The sequence below is a fragment of the Pseudopipra pipra genome, chromosome 10 (genome assembly GCF_036250125.1).
Source record: "Pseudopipra pipra isolate bDixPip1 chromosome 10, bDixPip1.hap1, whole genome shotgun sequence".
In the NCBI taxonomy this organism is placed as follows: Eukaryota; Metazoa; Chordata; class Aves; order Passeriformes; family Pipridae; genus Pseudopipra; species Pseudopipra pipra.
The window spans coordinates 22,673,484-22,685,092 of NC_087558.1; the positions used below are offsets into that span (position 1 = coordinate 22,673,484).

General features: G+C 64.2%; 27 non-coding genes across 27 annotated transcripts; all 27 read right to left on the reverse strand.

Moving 5' to 3' along the window:
* Window positions 1–115: 115 nt before the first annotated feature.
* Window positions 116–234, reverse strand: LOC135419997 (5S ribosomal RNA). The gene has a single exon (XR_010433267.1). It is a non-coding gene; the product is annotated as a 5S ribosomal RNA (ribosomal RNA).
* A 250-nt stretch (window positions 235–484) lies between these two features.
* Window positions 485–603, reverse strand: LOC135419998 (5S ribosomal RNA). The gene has a single exon (XR_010433268.1). It is a non-coding gene; the product is annotated as a 5S ribosomal RNA (ribosomal RNA).
* Window positions 604–844: 241 nt separating this feature from the next.
* Window positions 845–963, reverse strand: LOC135420000 (5S ribosomal RNA). Its single transcript, XR_010433270.1, has one exon. It is a non-coding gene; the product is annotated as a 5S ribosomal RNA (ribosomal RNA).
* A 250-nt stretch (window positions 964–1,213) lies between these two features.
* LOC135420001 (5S ribosomal RNA) lies at window positions 1,214–1,332 on the reverse strand. Its single transcript, XR_010433271.1, has one exon. It is a non-coding gene; the product is annotated as a 5S ribosomal RNA (ribosomal RNA).
* Window positions 1,333–1,573: 241 nt separating this feature from the next.
* On the reverse strand, window positions 1,574–1,692 carry LOC135420002 (5S ribosomal RNA). The gene has a single exon (XR_010433272.1). It is a non-coding gene; the product is annotated as a 5S ribosomal RNA (ribosomal RNA).
* Window positions 1,693–1,942: 250 nt separating this feature from the next.
* Window positions 1,943–2,061, reverse strand: LOC135420003 (5S ribosomal RNA). Its single transcript, XR_010433273.1, has one exon. It is a non-coding gene; the product is annotated as a 5S ribosomal RNA (ribosomal RNA).
* Window positions 2,062–2,311: 250 nt separating this feature from the next.
* On the reverse strand, window positions 2,312–2,430 carry LOC135420004 (5S ribosomal RNA). Its single transcript, XR_010433274.1, has one exon. It is a non-coding gene; the product is annotated as a 5S ribosomal RNA (ribosomal RNA).
* Window positions 2,431–2,670: 240 nt separating this feature from the next.
* Window positions 2,671–2,789, reverse strand: LOC135420005 (5S ribosomal RNA). Its single transcript, XR_010433275.1, has one exon. It is a non-coding gene; the product is annotated as a 5S ribosomal RNA (ribosomal RNA).
* A 250-nt stretch (window positions 2,790–3,039) lies between these two features.
* On the reverse strand, window positions 3,040–3,158 carry LOC135420006 (5S ribosomal RNA). The gene has a single exon (XR_010433276.1). It is a non-coding gene; the product is annotated as a 5S ribosomal RNA (ribosomal RNA).
* Window positions 3,159–3,400: 242 nt separating this feature from the next.
* LOC135420007 (5S ribosomal RNA) lies at window positions 3,401–3,519 on the reverse strand. The gene has a single exon (XR_010433277.1). It is a non-coding gene; the product is annotated as a 5S ribosomal RNA (ribosomal RNA).
* A 250-nt stretch (window positions 3,520–3,769) lies between these two features.
* LOC135420008 (5S ribosomal RNA) lies at window positions 3,770–3,888 on the reverse strand. Its single transcript, XR_010433278.1, has one exon. It is a non-coding gene; the product is annotated as a 5S ribosomal RNA (ribosomal RNA).
* A 250-nt stretch (window positions 3,889–4,138) lies between these two features.
* On the reverse strand, window positions 4,139–4,257 carry LOC135420009 (5S ribosomal RNA). The gene has a single exon (XR_010433279.1). It is a non-coding gene; the product is annotated as a 5S ribosomal RNA (ribosomal RNA).
* A 252-nt stretch (window positions 4,258–4,509) lies between these two features.
* On the reverse strand, window positions 4,510–4,628 carry LOC135420011 (5S ribosomal RNA). Its single transcript, XR_010433281.1, has one exon. It is a non-coding gene; the product is annotated as a 5S ribosomal RNA (ribosomal RNA).
* A 241-nt stretch (window positions 4,629–4,869) lies between these two features.
* Window positions 4,870–4,988, reverse strand: LOC135420012 (5S ribosomal RNA). The gene has a single exon (XR_010433282.1). It is a non-coding gene; the product is annotated as a 5S ribosomal RNA (ribosomal RNA).
* A 250-nt stretch (window positions 4,989–5,238) lies between these two features.
* On the reverse strand, window positions 5,239–5,357 carry LOC135420013 (5S ribosomal RNA). The gene has a single exon (XR_010433283.1). It is a non-coding gene; the product is annotated as a 5S ribosomal RNA (ribosomal RNA).
* A 241-nt stretch (window positions 5,358–5,598) lies between these two features.
* On the reverse strand, window positions 5,599–5,717 carry LOC135420014 (5S ribosomal RNA). The gene has a single exon (XR_010433284.1). It is a non-coding gene; the product is annotated as a 5S ribosomal RNA (ribosomal RNA).
* A 251-nt stretch (window positions 5,718–5,968) lies between these two features.
* LOC135420015 (5S ribosomal RNA) lies at window positions 5,969–6,087 on the reverse strand. The gene has a single exon (XR_010433285.1). It is a non-coding gene; the product is annotated as a 5S ribosomal RNA (ribosomal RNA).
* Window positions 6,088–6,337: 250 nt separating this feature from the next.
* LOC135420016 (5S ribosomal RNA) lies at window positions 6,338–6,456 on the reverse strand. The gene has a single exon (XR_010433286.1). It is a non-coding gene; the product is annotated as a 5S ribosomal RNA (ribosomal RNA).
* A 241-nt stretch (window positions 6,457–6,697) lies between these two features.
* Window positions 6,698–6,816, reverse strand: LOC135420017 (5S ribosomal RNA). Its single transcript, XR_010433287.1, has one exon. It is a non-coding gene; the product is annotated as a 5S ribosomal RNA (ribosomal RNA).
* Window positions 6,817–7,066: 250 nt separating this feature from the next.
* On the reverse strand, window positions 7,067–7,185 carry LOC135420018 (5S ribosomal RNA). Its single transcript, XR_010433288.1, has one exon. It is a non-coding gene; the product is annotated as a 5S ribosomal RNA (ribosomal RNA).
* Window positions 7,186–7,435: 250 nt separating this feature from the next.
* LOC135420026 (5S ribosomal RNA) lies at window positions 7,436–7,554 on the reverse strand. The gene has a single exon (XR_010433296.1). It is a non-coding gene; the product is annotated as a 5S ribosomal RNA (ribosomal RNA).
* Window positions 7,555–7,795: 241 nt separating this feature from the next.
* Window positions 7,796–7,914, reverse strand: LOC135420019 (5S ribosomal RNA). Its single transcript, XR_010433289.1, has one exon. It is a non-coding gene; the product is annotated as a 5S ribosomal RNA (ribosomal RNA).
* A 241-nt stretch (window positions 7,915–8,155) lies between these two features.
* On the reverse strand, window positions 8,156–8,274 carry LOC135420020 (5S ribosomal RNA). Its single transcript, XR_010433290.1, has one exon. It is a non-coding gene; the product is annotated as a 5S ribosomal RNA (ribosomal RNA).
* Window positions 8,275–8,523: 249 nt separating this feature from the next.
* On the reverse strand, window positions 8,524–8,642 carry LOC135420022 (5S ribosomal RNA). The gene has a single exon (XR_010433292.1). It is a non-coding gene; the product is annotated as a 5S ribosomal RNA (ribosomal RNA).
* A 250-nt stretch (window positions 8,643–8,892) lies between these two features.
* Window positions 8,893–9,011, reverse strand: LOC135420023 (5S ribosomal RNA). The gene has a single exon (XR_010433293.1). It is a non-coding gene; the product is annotated as a 5S ribosomal RNA (ribosomal RNA).
* Window positions 9,012–9,252: 241 nt separating this feature from the next.
* On the reverse strand, window positions 9,253–9,371 carry LOC135420024 (5S ribosomal RNA). Its single transcript, XR_010433294.1, has one exon. It is a non-coding gene; the product is annotated as a 5S ribosomal RNA (ribosomal RNA).
* Window positions 9,372–9,621: 250 nt separating this feature from the next.
* Window positions 9,622–9,740, reverse strand: LOC135420025 (5S ribosomal RNA). Its single transcript, XR_010433295.1, has one exon. It is a non-coding gene; the product is annotated as a 5S ribosomal RNA (ribosomal RNA).
* Window positions 9,741–11,609: the final 1,869 nt, after the last annotated feature.

The window sequence follows — 11,609 nt, forward strand, 5'->3', positions numbered from 1 at the left end:
CCTGCCCACCCCACCAGCCACGCCAAAACACACCCGCCGACCCTCAGCCCCACAGCGCCCGCCCCAAACGCCCCGAGGGCAAAAGAAGGCACGCTGCCCGCCAGCACGGGGCAAAAGCCTACAGCACCCGGTATTCCCAGGCGGTCTCCCATCCAAGTACTAACCGGGCCCGACCCTGCTTAGCTTCCGAGATCAGACGAGATCGGGCGTTCTCAGGGTGGTATGGCCGTAGGCACCCCACAGCCCCACAGCGCCGCTCTTGCCCACCCACAACACCCACTCGCCCTCCCAAAAACACAACACTACACCACTGGCAACGACGGACGAGACACCTGCCCGACACCCCCTCTGCCACCCTCACACTTGCCCCCTGCCCACCCCACCAGCCACGCCAAAACACACCCGCCGACCCTCAGCCCCACAGCGCCCGCCCCAAACGCCCCGAGGGCAAAAGAAGGCACGCTGCCCGCCAGCACGGGGCAAAAGCCTACAGCACCCGGTATTCCCAGGCGGTCTCCCATCCAAGTACTAACCGGGCCCGACCCTGCTTAGCTTCCGAGATCAGACGAGATCGGGCGTTCTCAGGGTGGTATGGCCGTAGGCACCCCACAGCCCCACAGCGCCGCTCTTGCCCACCCACAACACCCACTCGCCCTCCCAAAAACACCACAACCTCACCACTGGCAACGACGGACGAGACACCTGCCCGACACCCCCTCTGCCACCCTCACACTTGCCCCCTGCCCACCCCACCAGCCACGCCAAAACACACCCGCCGACCCTCAGCCCGCCCCAAACGCCCCGAGGGCAAAAGAAGGCACGCTGCCCGCCAGCACGGGGCAAAAGCCTACAGCACCCGGTATTCCCAGGCGGTCTCCCATCCAAGTACTAACCGGGCCCGACCCTGCTTAGCTTCCGAGATCAGACGAGATCGGGCGTTCTCAGGGTGGTATGGCCGTAGGCACCCCACAGCCCCACAGCGCCGCTCTTGCCCACCCACAACACCCACTCGCCCTCCCAAAAACACAACACTACACCACTGGCAACGACGGACGAGACACCTGCCCGACACCCCCTCTGCCACCCTCACACTTGCCCCCTGCCCACCCCACCAGCCACGCCAAAACACACCCGCCGACCCTCAGCCCCACAGCGCCCGCCCCAAACGCCCCGAGGGCAAAAGAAGGCACGCTGCCCGCCAGCACGGGGCAAAAGCCTACAGCACCCGGTATTCCCAGGCGGTCTCCCATCCAAGTACTAACCGGGCCCGACCCTGCTTAGCTTCCGAGATCAGACGAGATCGGGCGTTCTCAGGGTGGTATGGCCGTAGGCACCCCACAGCCCCACAGCGCCGCTCTTGCCCACCCACAACACCCACTCGCCCTCCCAAAAACACCACAACCTCGCCACTGGCAACGACGGACAAGACACCTGCCCGACACCCCCTCTGCCACCCTCACACTTGCCCCCTGCCCACCCCACCAGCCACGCCAAAACACACCCGCCGACCCTCAGCCCGCCCCAAACGCCCCGAGGGCAAAAGAAGGCACGCTGCCCGCCAGCACGGGGCAAAAGCCTACAGCACCCGGTATTCCCAGGCGGTCTCCCATCCAAGTACTAACCGGGCCCGACCCTGCTTAGCTTCCGAGATCAGACGAGATCGGGCGTTCTCAGGGTGGTATGGCCGTAGGCACCCCACAGCCCCACAGCGCCGCTCTTGCCCACCCACAACACCCACTCGCCCTCCCAAAAACACCACAACCTCGCCACTGGCAACGACGGACAAGACACCTGCCCGACACCCCCTCTGCCACTCACACACTTGCCCCCTGCCCACCCCACCAGCCACGCCAAAACACACCCGCCGACCCTCAGCCCGCACCGCCCGCCTCAAACGCCCCGAGGGCAAAAGAAGGCACGCTGCCCGCCAGCACGGGGCAAAAGCCTACAGCACCCGGTATTCCCAGGCGGTCTCCCATCCAAGTACTAACCGGGCCCGACCCTGCTTAGCTTCCGAGATCAGACGAGATCGGGCGTTCTCAGGGTGGTATGGCCGTAGGCACCCCACAGCCCCACAGCGCCGCTCTTGCCCACCCACAACACCCACTCGCCCTCCCAAAAACACCACAACCTCACCACTGGCAACGACGGACGAGACACCTGCCCGACACCCCCTCTGCCACTCACACACTTGCCCCCTGCCCACCCCACCAGCCACGCCAAAACACACCCGCCGACCCTCAGCCCGCACCGCCCGCCTCAAACGCCCCGAGGGCAAAAGAAGGCACGCTGCCCGCCAGCACGGGGCAAAAGCCTACAGCACCCGGTATTCCCAGGCGGTCTCCCATCCAAGTACTAACCGGGCCCGACCCTGCTTAGCTTCCGAGATCAGACGAGATCGGGCGTTCTCAGGGTGGTATGGCCGTAGGCACCCCACAGCCCCACAGCGCCGCTCTTGCCCACCCACAACACCCACTCGCCCTCCCAAAAACACAACACTACACCACTGGCAACGACGGACGAGACACCTGCCCGACACCCCCTCTGCCACTCACACGCTTGCCCCCTGCCCACCCCACCAGCCACGCCAAAACACACCCGCCGACCCTCAGCCCGCCCCAAACGCCCCGAGGGCAAAAGAAGGCACGCTGCCCGCCAGCACGGGGCAAAAGCCTACAGCACCCGGTATTCCCAGGCGGTCTCCCATCCAAGTACTAACCGGGCCCGACCCTGCTTAGCTTCCGAGATCAGACGAGATCGGGCGTTCTCAGGGTGGTATGGCCGTAGGCACCCCACAGCCCCACAGCGCCGCTCTTGCCCACCCACAACACCCACTCGCCCTCCCAAAAACACAACACTACACCACTGGCAACGACGGACGAGACACCTGCCCGACACCCCCTCTGCCACCCTCACACTTGCCCCCTGCCCACCCCACCAGCCACGCCAAAACACACCCGCCGACCCTCAGCCCCACAGCGCCCGCCCCAAACGCCCCGAGGGCAAAAGAAGGCACGCTGCCCGCCAGCACGGGGCAAAAGCCTACAGCACCCGGTATTCCCAGGCGGTCTCCCATCCAAGTACTAACCGGGCCCGACCCTGCTTAGCTTCCGAGATCAGACGAGATCGGGCGTTCTCAGGGTGGTATGGCCGTAGGCACCCCACAGCCCCACAGCGCCGCTCTTGCCCACCCACAACACCCACTCGCCCTCCCAAAAAACACCACAACCTCGCCACTGGCAACGACGGACGAGACACCTGCCCGACACCCCCTCTGCCACCCTCACACTTGCCCCCTGCCCACCCCACCAGCCACGCCAAAACACACCCGCCGACCCTCAGCCCGCCCCAAACGCCCCGAGGGCAAAAGAAGGCACGCTGCCCGCCAGCACGGGGCAAAAGCCTACAGCACCCGGTATTCCCAGGCGGTCTCCCATCCAAGTACTAACCGGGCCCGACCCTGCTTAGCTTCCGAGATCAGACGAGATCGGGCGTTCTCAGGGTGGTATGGCCGTAGGCACCCCACAGCCCCACAGCGCCGCTCTTGCCCACCCACAACACCCACTCGCCCTCCCAAAAACACAACACTACACCACTGGCAACGACGGACGAGACACCTGCCCGACACCCCCTCTGCCACCCTCACACTTGCCCCCTGCCCACCCCACCAGCCACGCCAAAACACACCCGCCGACCCTCAGCCCCACAGCGCCCGCCCCAAACGCCCCGAGGGCAAAAGAAGGCACGCTGCCCGCCAGCACGGGGCAAAAGCCTACAGCACCCGGTATTCCCAGGCGGTCTCCCATCCAAGTACTAACCGGGCCCGACCCTGCTTAGCTTCCGAGATCAGACGAGATCGGGCGTTCTCAGGGTGGTATGGCCGTAGGCACCCCACAGCCCCACAGCGCCGCTCTTGCCCACCCACAACACCCACTCGCCCTCCCAAAAACACAACACTACACCACTGGCAACGACGGACGAGACACCTGCCCGACACCCCCTCTGCCACCCTCACACTTGCCCCCTGCCCACCCCACCAGCCACGCCAAAACACACCCGCCGACCCTCAGCCCCACAGCGCCCGCCCCAAACGCCCCGAGGGCAAAAGAAGGCACGCTGCCCGCCAGCACGGGGCAAAAGCCTACAGCACCCGGTATTCCCAGGCGGTCTCCCATCCAAGTACTAACCGGGCCCGACCCTGCTTAGCTTCCGAGATCAGACGAGATCGGGCGTTCTCAGGGTGGTATGGCCGTAGGCACCCCACAGCCCCACAGCGCCGCTCTTGCCCACCCACAACACCCACTCGCCCTCCCCAGAAATACGACAACCTCACCACTGGCAACGACGGACAAGACACCTGCCCGACATCCCCTCTTCCACCCACACACTTGCCCCCTGCCCACCCCACCAGCCACGCCAAAACACACCCGCCGACCCTCAGCCCCACAGCGCCCGCCCCAAACGCCCCGAGGGCAAAAGAAGGCACGCTGCCCGCCAGCACGGGGCAAAAGCCTACAGCACCCGGTATTCCCAGGCGGTCTCCCATCCAAGTACTAACCGGGCCCGACCCTGCTTAGCTTCCGAGATCAGACGAGATCGGGCGTTCTCAGGGTGGTATGGCCGTAGGCACCCCACAGCCCCACAGCGCCGCTCTTGCCCACCCACAACACCCACTCGCCCTCCCAAAAACACCACAACCTCACCACTGGCAACGACGGACGAGACACCTGCCCGACACCCCCTCTGCCACCCTCACACTTGCCCCCTGCCCACCCCACCAGCCACGCCAAAACACACCCGCCGACCCTCAGCCCGCCCCAAACGCCCCGAGGGCAAAAGAAGGCACGCTGCCCGCCAGCACGGGGCAAAAGCCTACAGCACCCGGTATTCCCAGGCGGTCTCCCATCCAAGTACTAACCGGGCCCGACCCTGCTTAGCTTCCGAGATCAGACGAGATCGGGCGTTCTCAGGGTGGTATGGCCGTAGGCACCCCACAGCCCCACAGCGCCGCTCTTGCCCACCCACAACACCCACTCGCCCTCCCAAAAACACAACACTACACCACTGGCAACGACGGACGAGACACCTGCCCGACACCCCCTCTGCCACCCTCACACTTGCCCCCTGCCCACCCCACCAGCCACGCCAAAACACACCCGCCGACCCTCAGCCCCACAGCGCCCGCCCCAAACGCCCCGAGGGCAAAAGAAGGCACGCTGCCCGCCAGCACGGGGCAAAAGCCTACAGCACCCGGTATTCCCAGGCGGTCTCCCATCCAAGTACTAACCGGGCCCGACCCTGCTTAGCTTCCGAGATCAGACGAGATCGGGCGTTCTCAGGGTGGTATGGCCGTAGGCACCCCACAGCCCCACAGCGCCGCTCTTGCCCACCCACAACACCCACTCGCCCTCCCAAAAACACCACAACCTCACCACTGGCAACGACGGACGAGACACCTGCCCGACACCCCCTCTGCCACCCTCACACTTGCCCCCTGCCCACCCCACCAGCCACGCCAAAACACACCCGCCGACCCTCAGCCCGCCCCAAACGCCCCGAGGGCAAAAGAAGGCACGCTGCCCGCCAGCACGGGGCAAAAGCCTACAGCACCCGGTATTCCCAGGCGGTCTCCCATCCAAGTACTAACCGGGCCCGACCCTGCTTAGCTTCCGAGATCAGACGAGATCGGGCGTTCTCAGGGTGGTATGGCCGTAGGCACCCCACAGCCCCACAGCGCCGCTCTTGCCCACCCACAACACCCACTCGCCCTCCCAAAAACACAACAACCTCACCACTGGCAACGACGGACGAGACACCTGCCCGACACCCCCTCTGCCACCCTCACACTTGCCCCCTGCCCACCCCACCAGCCACGCCAAAACACACCCGCCGACCCTCAGCCCCACAGCGCCCGCCCCAAACGCCCCGAGGGCAAAAGAAGGCACGCTGCCCGCCAGCACGGGGCAAAAGCCTACAGCACCCGGTATTCCCAGGCGGTCTCCCATCCAAGTACTAACCGGGCCCGACCCTGCTTAGCTTCCGAGATCAGACGAGATCGGGCGTTCTCAGGGTGGTATGGCCGTAGGCACCCCACAGCCCCACAGCGCCGCTCTTGCCCACCCACAACACCCACTCGCCCTCCCAAAAACACAACACTACACCACTGGCAACGACGGACGAGACACCTGCCCGACACCCCCTCTGCCACCCTCACACTTGCCCCCTGCCCACCCCACCAGCCACGCCAAAACACACCCGCCGACCCTCAGCCCCACAGCGCCCGCCCCAAACGCCCCGAGGGCAAAAGAAGGCACGCTGCCCGCCAGCACGGGGCAAAAGCCTACAGCACCCGGTATTCCCAGGCGGTCTCCCATCCAAGTACTAACCGGGCCCGACCCTGCTTAGCTTCCGAGATCAGACGAGATCGGGCGTTCTCAGGGTGGTATGGCCGTAGGCACCCCACAGCCCCACAGCGCCGCTCTTGCCCACCCACAACACCCACTCGCCCTCCCAAAAACACCACAACCTCGCCACTGGCAACGACGGACAAGACACCTGCCCGACACCCCCTCTGCCACCCTCACACTTGCCCCCTGCCCACCCCACCAGCCACGCCAAAACACACCCGCCGACCCTCAGCCCGCCCCAAACGCCCCGAGGGCAAAAGAAGGCACGCTGCCCGCCAGCACGGGGCAAAAGCCTACAGCACCCGGTATTCCCAGGCGGTCTCCCATCCAAGTACTAACCGGGCCCGACCCTGCTTAGCTTCCGAGATCAGACGAGATCGGGCGTTCTCAGGGTGGTATGGCCGTAGGCACCCCACAGCCCCACAGCGCCGCTCTTGCCCACCCACAACACCCACTCGCCCTCCCAAAAACACCACAACCTCGCCACTGGCAACGACGGACAAGACACCTGCCCGACACCCCCTCTGCCACTCACACACTTGCCCCCTGCCCACCCCACCAGCCACGCCAAAACACACCCGCCGACCCTCAGCCCGCACCGCCCGCCTCAAACGCCCCGAGGGCAAAAGAAGGCACGCTGCCCGCCAGCACGGGGCAAAAGCCTACAGCACCCGGTATTCCCAGGCGGTCTCCCATCCAAGTACTAACCGGGCCCGACCCTGCTTAGCTTCCGAGATCAGACGAGATCGGGCGTTCTCAGGGTGGTATGGCCGTAGGCACCCCACAGCCCCACAGCGCCGCTCTTGCCCACCCACAACACCCACTCGCCCTCCCAAAAACACCACAACCTCACCACTGGCAACGACGGACGAGACACCTGCCCGACACCCCCTCTGCCACTCACACACTTGCCCCCTGCCCACCCCACCAGCCACGCCAAAACACACCCGCCGACCCTCAGCCCGCACCGCCCGCCTCAAACGCCCCGAGGGCAAAAGAAGGCACGCTGCCCGCCAGCACGGGGCAAAAGCCTACAGCACCCGGTATTCCCAGGCGGTCTCCCATCCAAGTACTAACCGGGCCCGACCCTGCTTAGCTTCCGAGATCAGACGAGATCAGGCGTTCTCAGGGTGGTATGGCCGTAGGCACCCCACAGCCCCACAGCGCCGCTCTTGCCCACCCACAACACCCACTCGCCCTCCCAAAAACACCACAACCTCGCCACTGGCAACGACGGACAAGACACCTGCCCGACACCCCCTCTGCCACCCTCACACTTGCCCCCTGCCCACCCCACCAGCCACGCCAAAACACACCCGCCGACCCTCAGCCCGCCCCAAACGCCCCGAGGGCAAAAGAAGGCACGCTGCCCGCCAGCACGGGGCAAAAGCCTACAGCACCCGGTATTCCCAGGCGGTCTCCCATCCAAGTACTAACCGGGCCCGACCCTGCTTAGCTTCCGAGATCAGACGAGATCGGGCGTTCTCAGGGTGGTATGGCCGTAGGCACCCCACAGCCCCACAGCGCCGCTCTTGCCCACCCACAACACCCACTCGCCCTCCCAAAAACACCACAACCTCGCCACTGGCAACGACGGACAAGACACCTGCCCGACACCCCCTCTGCCACCCTCACACTTGCCCCCTGCCCACCCCACCAGCCACGCCAAAACACACCCGCCGACCCTCAGCCCGCCCCAAACGCCCCGAGGGCAAAAGAAGGCACGCTGCCCGCCAGCACGGGGCAAAAGCCTACAGCACCCGGTATTCCCAGGCGGTCTCCCATCCAAGTACTAACCGGGCCCGACCCTGCTTAGCTTCCGAGATCAGACGAGATCGGGCGTTCTCAGGGTGGTATGGCCGTAGGCACCCCACAGCCCCACAGCGCCGCTCTTGCCCACCCACAACACCCACTCGCCCTCCCAAAAACACAACACTACACCACTGGCAACGACGGACGAGACACCTGCCCGACACCCCCTCTGCCACTCACACGCTTGCCCCCTGCCCACCCCACCAGCCACGCCAAAACACACCCGCCGACCCTCAGCCCGCACCGCCCGCCTCAAACGCCCCGAGGGCAAAAGAAGGCACGCTGCCCGCCAGCACGGGGCAAAAGCCTACAGCACCCGGTATTCCCAGGCGGTCTCCCATCCAAGTACTAACCGGGCCCGACCCTGCTTAGCTTCCGAGATCAGACGAGATCGGGCGTTCTCAGGGTGGTATGGCCGTAGGCACCCCACAGCCCCACAGCGCCGCTCTTGCCCACCCACAACACCCACTCGCCCTCCCAAAAACACCACAACCTCGCCACTGGCAACGACGGACAAGACACCTGCCCGACACCCCCTCTGCCACTCACACACTTGCCCCCTGCCCACCCCACCAGCCACGCCAAAACACACCCGCCGACCCTCAGCCCGCACCGCCCGCCTCAAACGCCCCGAGGGCAAAAGAAGGCACGCTGCCCGCCAGCACGGGGCAAAAGCCTACAGCACCCGGTATTCCCAGGCGGTCTCCCATCCAAGTACTAACCGGGCCCGACCCTGCTTAGCTTCCGAGATCAGACGAGATCGGGCGTTCTCAGGGTGGTATGGCCGTAGGCACCCCACAGCCCCACAGCGCCGCTCTTGCCCACCCACAACACCCACTCGCCCTCCCAAAAACACCACAACCTCACCACTGGCAACGACGGACGAGACACCTGCCCGACACCCCCTCTGCCACCCTCACACTTGCCCCCTGCCCACCCCACCAGCCACGCCAAAACACACCCGCCGACCCTCAGCCCGCCCCAAACGCCCCGAGGGCAAAAGAAGGCACGCTGCCCGCCAGCACGGGGCAAAAGCCTACAGCACCCGGTATTCCCAGGCGGTCTCCCATCCAAGTACTAACCGGGCCCGACCCTGCTTAGCTTCCGAGATCAGACGAGATCGGGCGTTCTCAGGGTGGTATGGCCGTAGGCACCCCACAGCCCCACAGCGCCGCTCTTGCCCACCCACAACACCCACTCGCCCTCCCAAAAACACCACAACCTCACCACTGGCAACGACGGACGAGACACCTGCCCGACACCCCCTCTGCCACCCTCACACTTGCCCCCTGCCCACCCCACCAGCCACGCCAAAACACACCCGCCGACCCTCAGCCCGCACCGCCCGCCTCAAACGCCCCGAGGGCAAAAGAAGGCACGCTGCCCGCCAGCACGGGGCAAAAGCCTACAGCACCCGGTATTCCCAGGCGGTCTCCCATCCAAGTACTAACCGGGCCCGACCCTGCTTAGCTTCCGAGATCAGACGAGATCGGGCGTTCTCAGGGTGGTATGGCCGTAGGCACCCCACAGCCCCACAGCGCCGCTCTTGCCCACCTATAAGAGGTTTGGACCCGTAACAATACAGTAGTGCGTAATACAACCCATATTTCTGTTTTTGCTTGAGCCATAGCGTCATCATCTCATCTTTCCGGTGACGTTAGCTCTAGCTCCACAGGCTTTATTTCTCTCCCAGCTCTGCTCTCTGACCTCCAGGTTTACATCTTCCAACCACTGCCAGGTGAAACTTCTCCTGGTTCTCAGAGCAGGATCTTCATTTTGCCTCGAGGTGTACAGTTATTTCAGCTCCATTTCTATGGTTGGTATCCCTGCCCCACAGTGATTCCAGCTATACTCCGTATCCCAGCCGTTGAAGCCCTGTCCATCCCACAGTGATTTCATCTCCAGCCCCATAATCTTCATATCTCGCCAGCTGTGCTGTCTCACCTTCAGCTCTGCATCTTCCCTCTGCTGCCAGGGGAAGCTGCTCCTGGGTCTTTTCTAGAATCCGTATTGCAACTTAAGTTCTACAGTCCTTATCCCACCCCCAGCCCCACACTGGTTTTAATGCCAGTCCCACCTTTGTGTGTCCTCCAGCTCTGCTGCCTCAGCTCCAGCTCCTCAGCTTCTCACTGGCTCCAGCTAAAAGCTGCTCCTGGGTCTCAGTGCAGCCCAAGGCTGTTGATAAGGCCACAAATCAGTCACTGTCATCACTTAAATATCTCTAGCAGCTATCATAATTGTTCAAATGGGGTCCCAAATTTGGTGGCACATGAGGCCTGACCCCCAACACACACCTTCCCCCTCCCCATGGGTCCCACGCCCCCCACCTGCCCACAGCAGCAGCTGGGAGCAGCCCCTGGTTCCCCATTCCAAAAGGTGCCCTTGGGCTGGTTCTGAGACCTCCACTCCCAGCCTGTGCCTGGTACCACTGCGTGGGGGGCTGAGACCCTCCTGGCAGCTCCTGTAGCCCCTGGGCTGCAGCTCCATCCCCTTCCCCACAGGATTCATCCAGCTCCAGCCACAGCACTTCCCTTGCTCCACATCGATTTGGGTGTGGATCCAGCCCCAGGGGCTCTAATGTCCCCTCTGGCCCCACAGCCAGTGTTTCACACCCAACCTTTATTTAAAAAACTTCATATGTCTAGTAATAGAATAAAAAATAATAGAATAAAATAAAAACACAAGGCAATAGCACAACGTTAACAAAATAAAATAATGAATAAAGAACACCATAATAACGTAGTAAGAGAATAAACAATAAAATAGTATTAGCAGAAAACGAAAGAATAAAAATTATAAGATAATAAACCAGTTTTATAGCCTTTATTTTTAATATTACTTGAAACTCCACAGCCTGGCAGGGCCGCCTCTGCCCCTCTCACTCGGGGGTCACGACCTCCACCACCCCGGGCCAACGGCCGCTGCCCCCGCGATCCCGCCTACTCCCCGCCTTCCTCCCTTTCTCCCGGGAGAACTCCCGGACCGGCCGTGACCAGAAGCTCCCCCCTGTCCTCCCCTGGACCCACCAGCACCTGCCGGGGCTGCGGCCGCGGCTCCGCCGGGTCCCGGAGCGGCGCGAGCGGCGCCTGAGGGGAGCGGGGGCGGGGCCGCCTGAGGGGACACGGCGGGGCGGGCGCGCGGCCGGGCTGGGGGCGGGCCCCGATTGGACGGGGCGGGGAAAGGCGGGCCCCGATTGGACGGGACGGGGAAAGGCGGGCCCCGATTGGACGGGTCTGGAGCCGGCGGGCCCGCGCGTGCAGCCCTGGGAACCCGGAGCAGCGCCCCCTGGCGGCGGGGTGAGGGGGAAGGTGCAGGGCCGGAGCCGAGGCGGCGGAACGGGCGGTGGAATGAAGGAATGGGGTAGGGACTGTGGGGATGGAGCTGCGATCG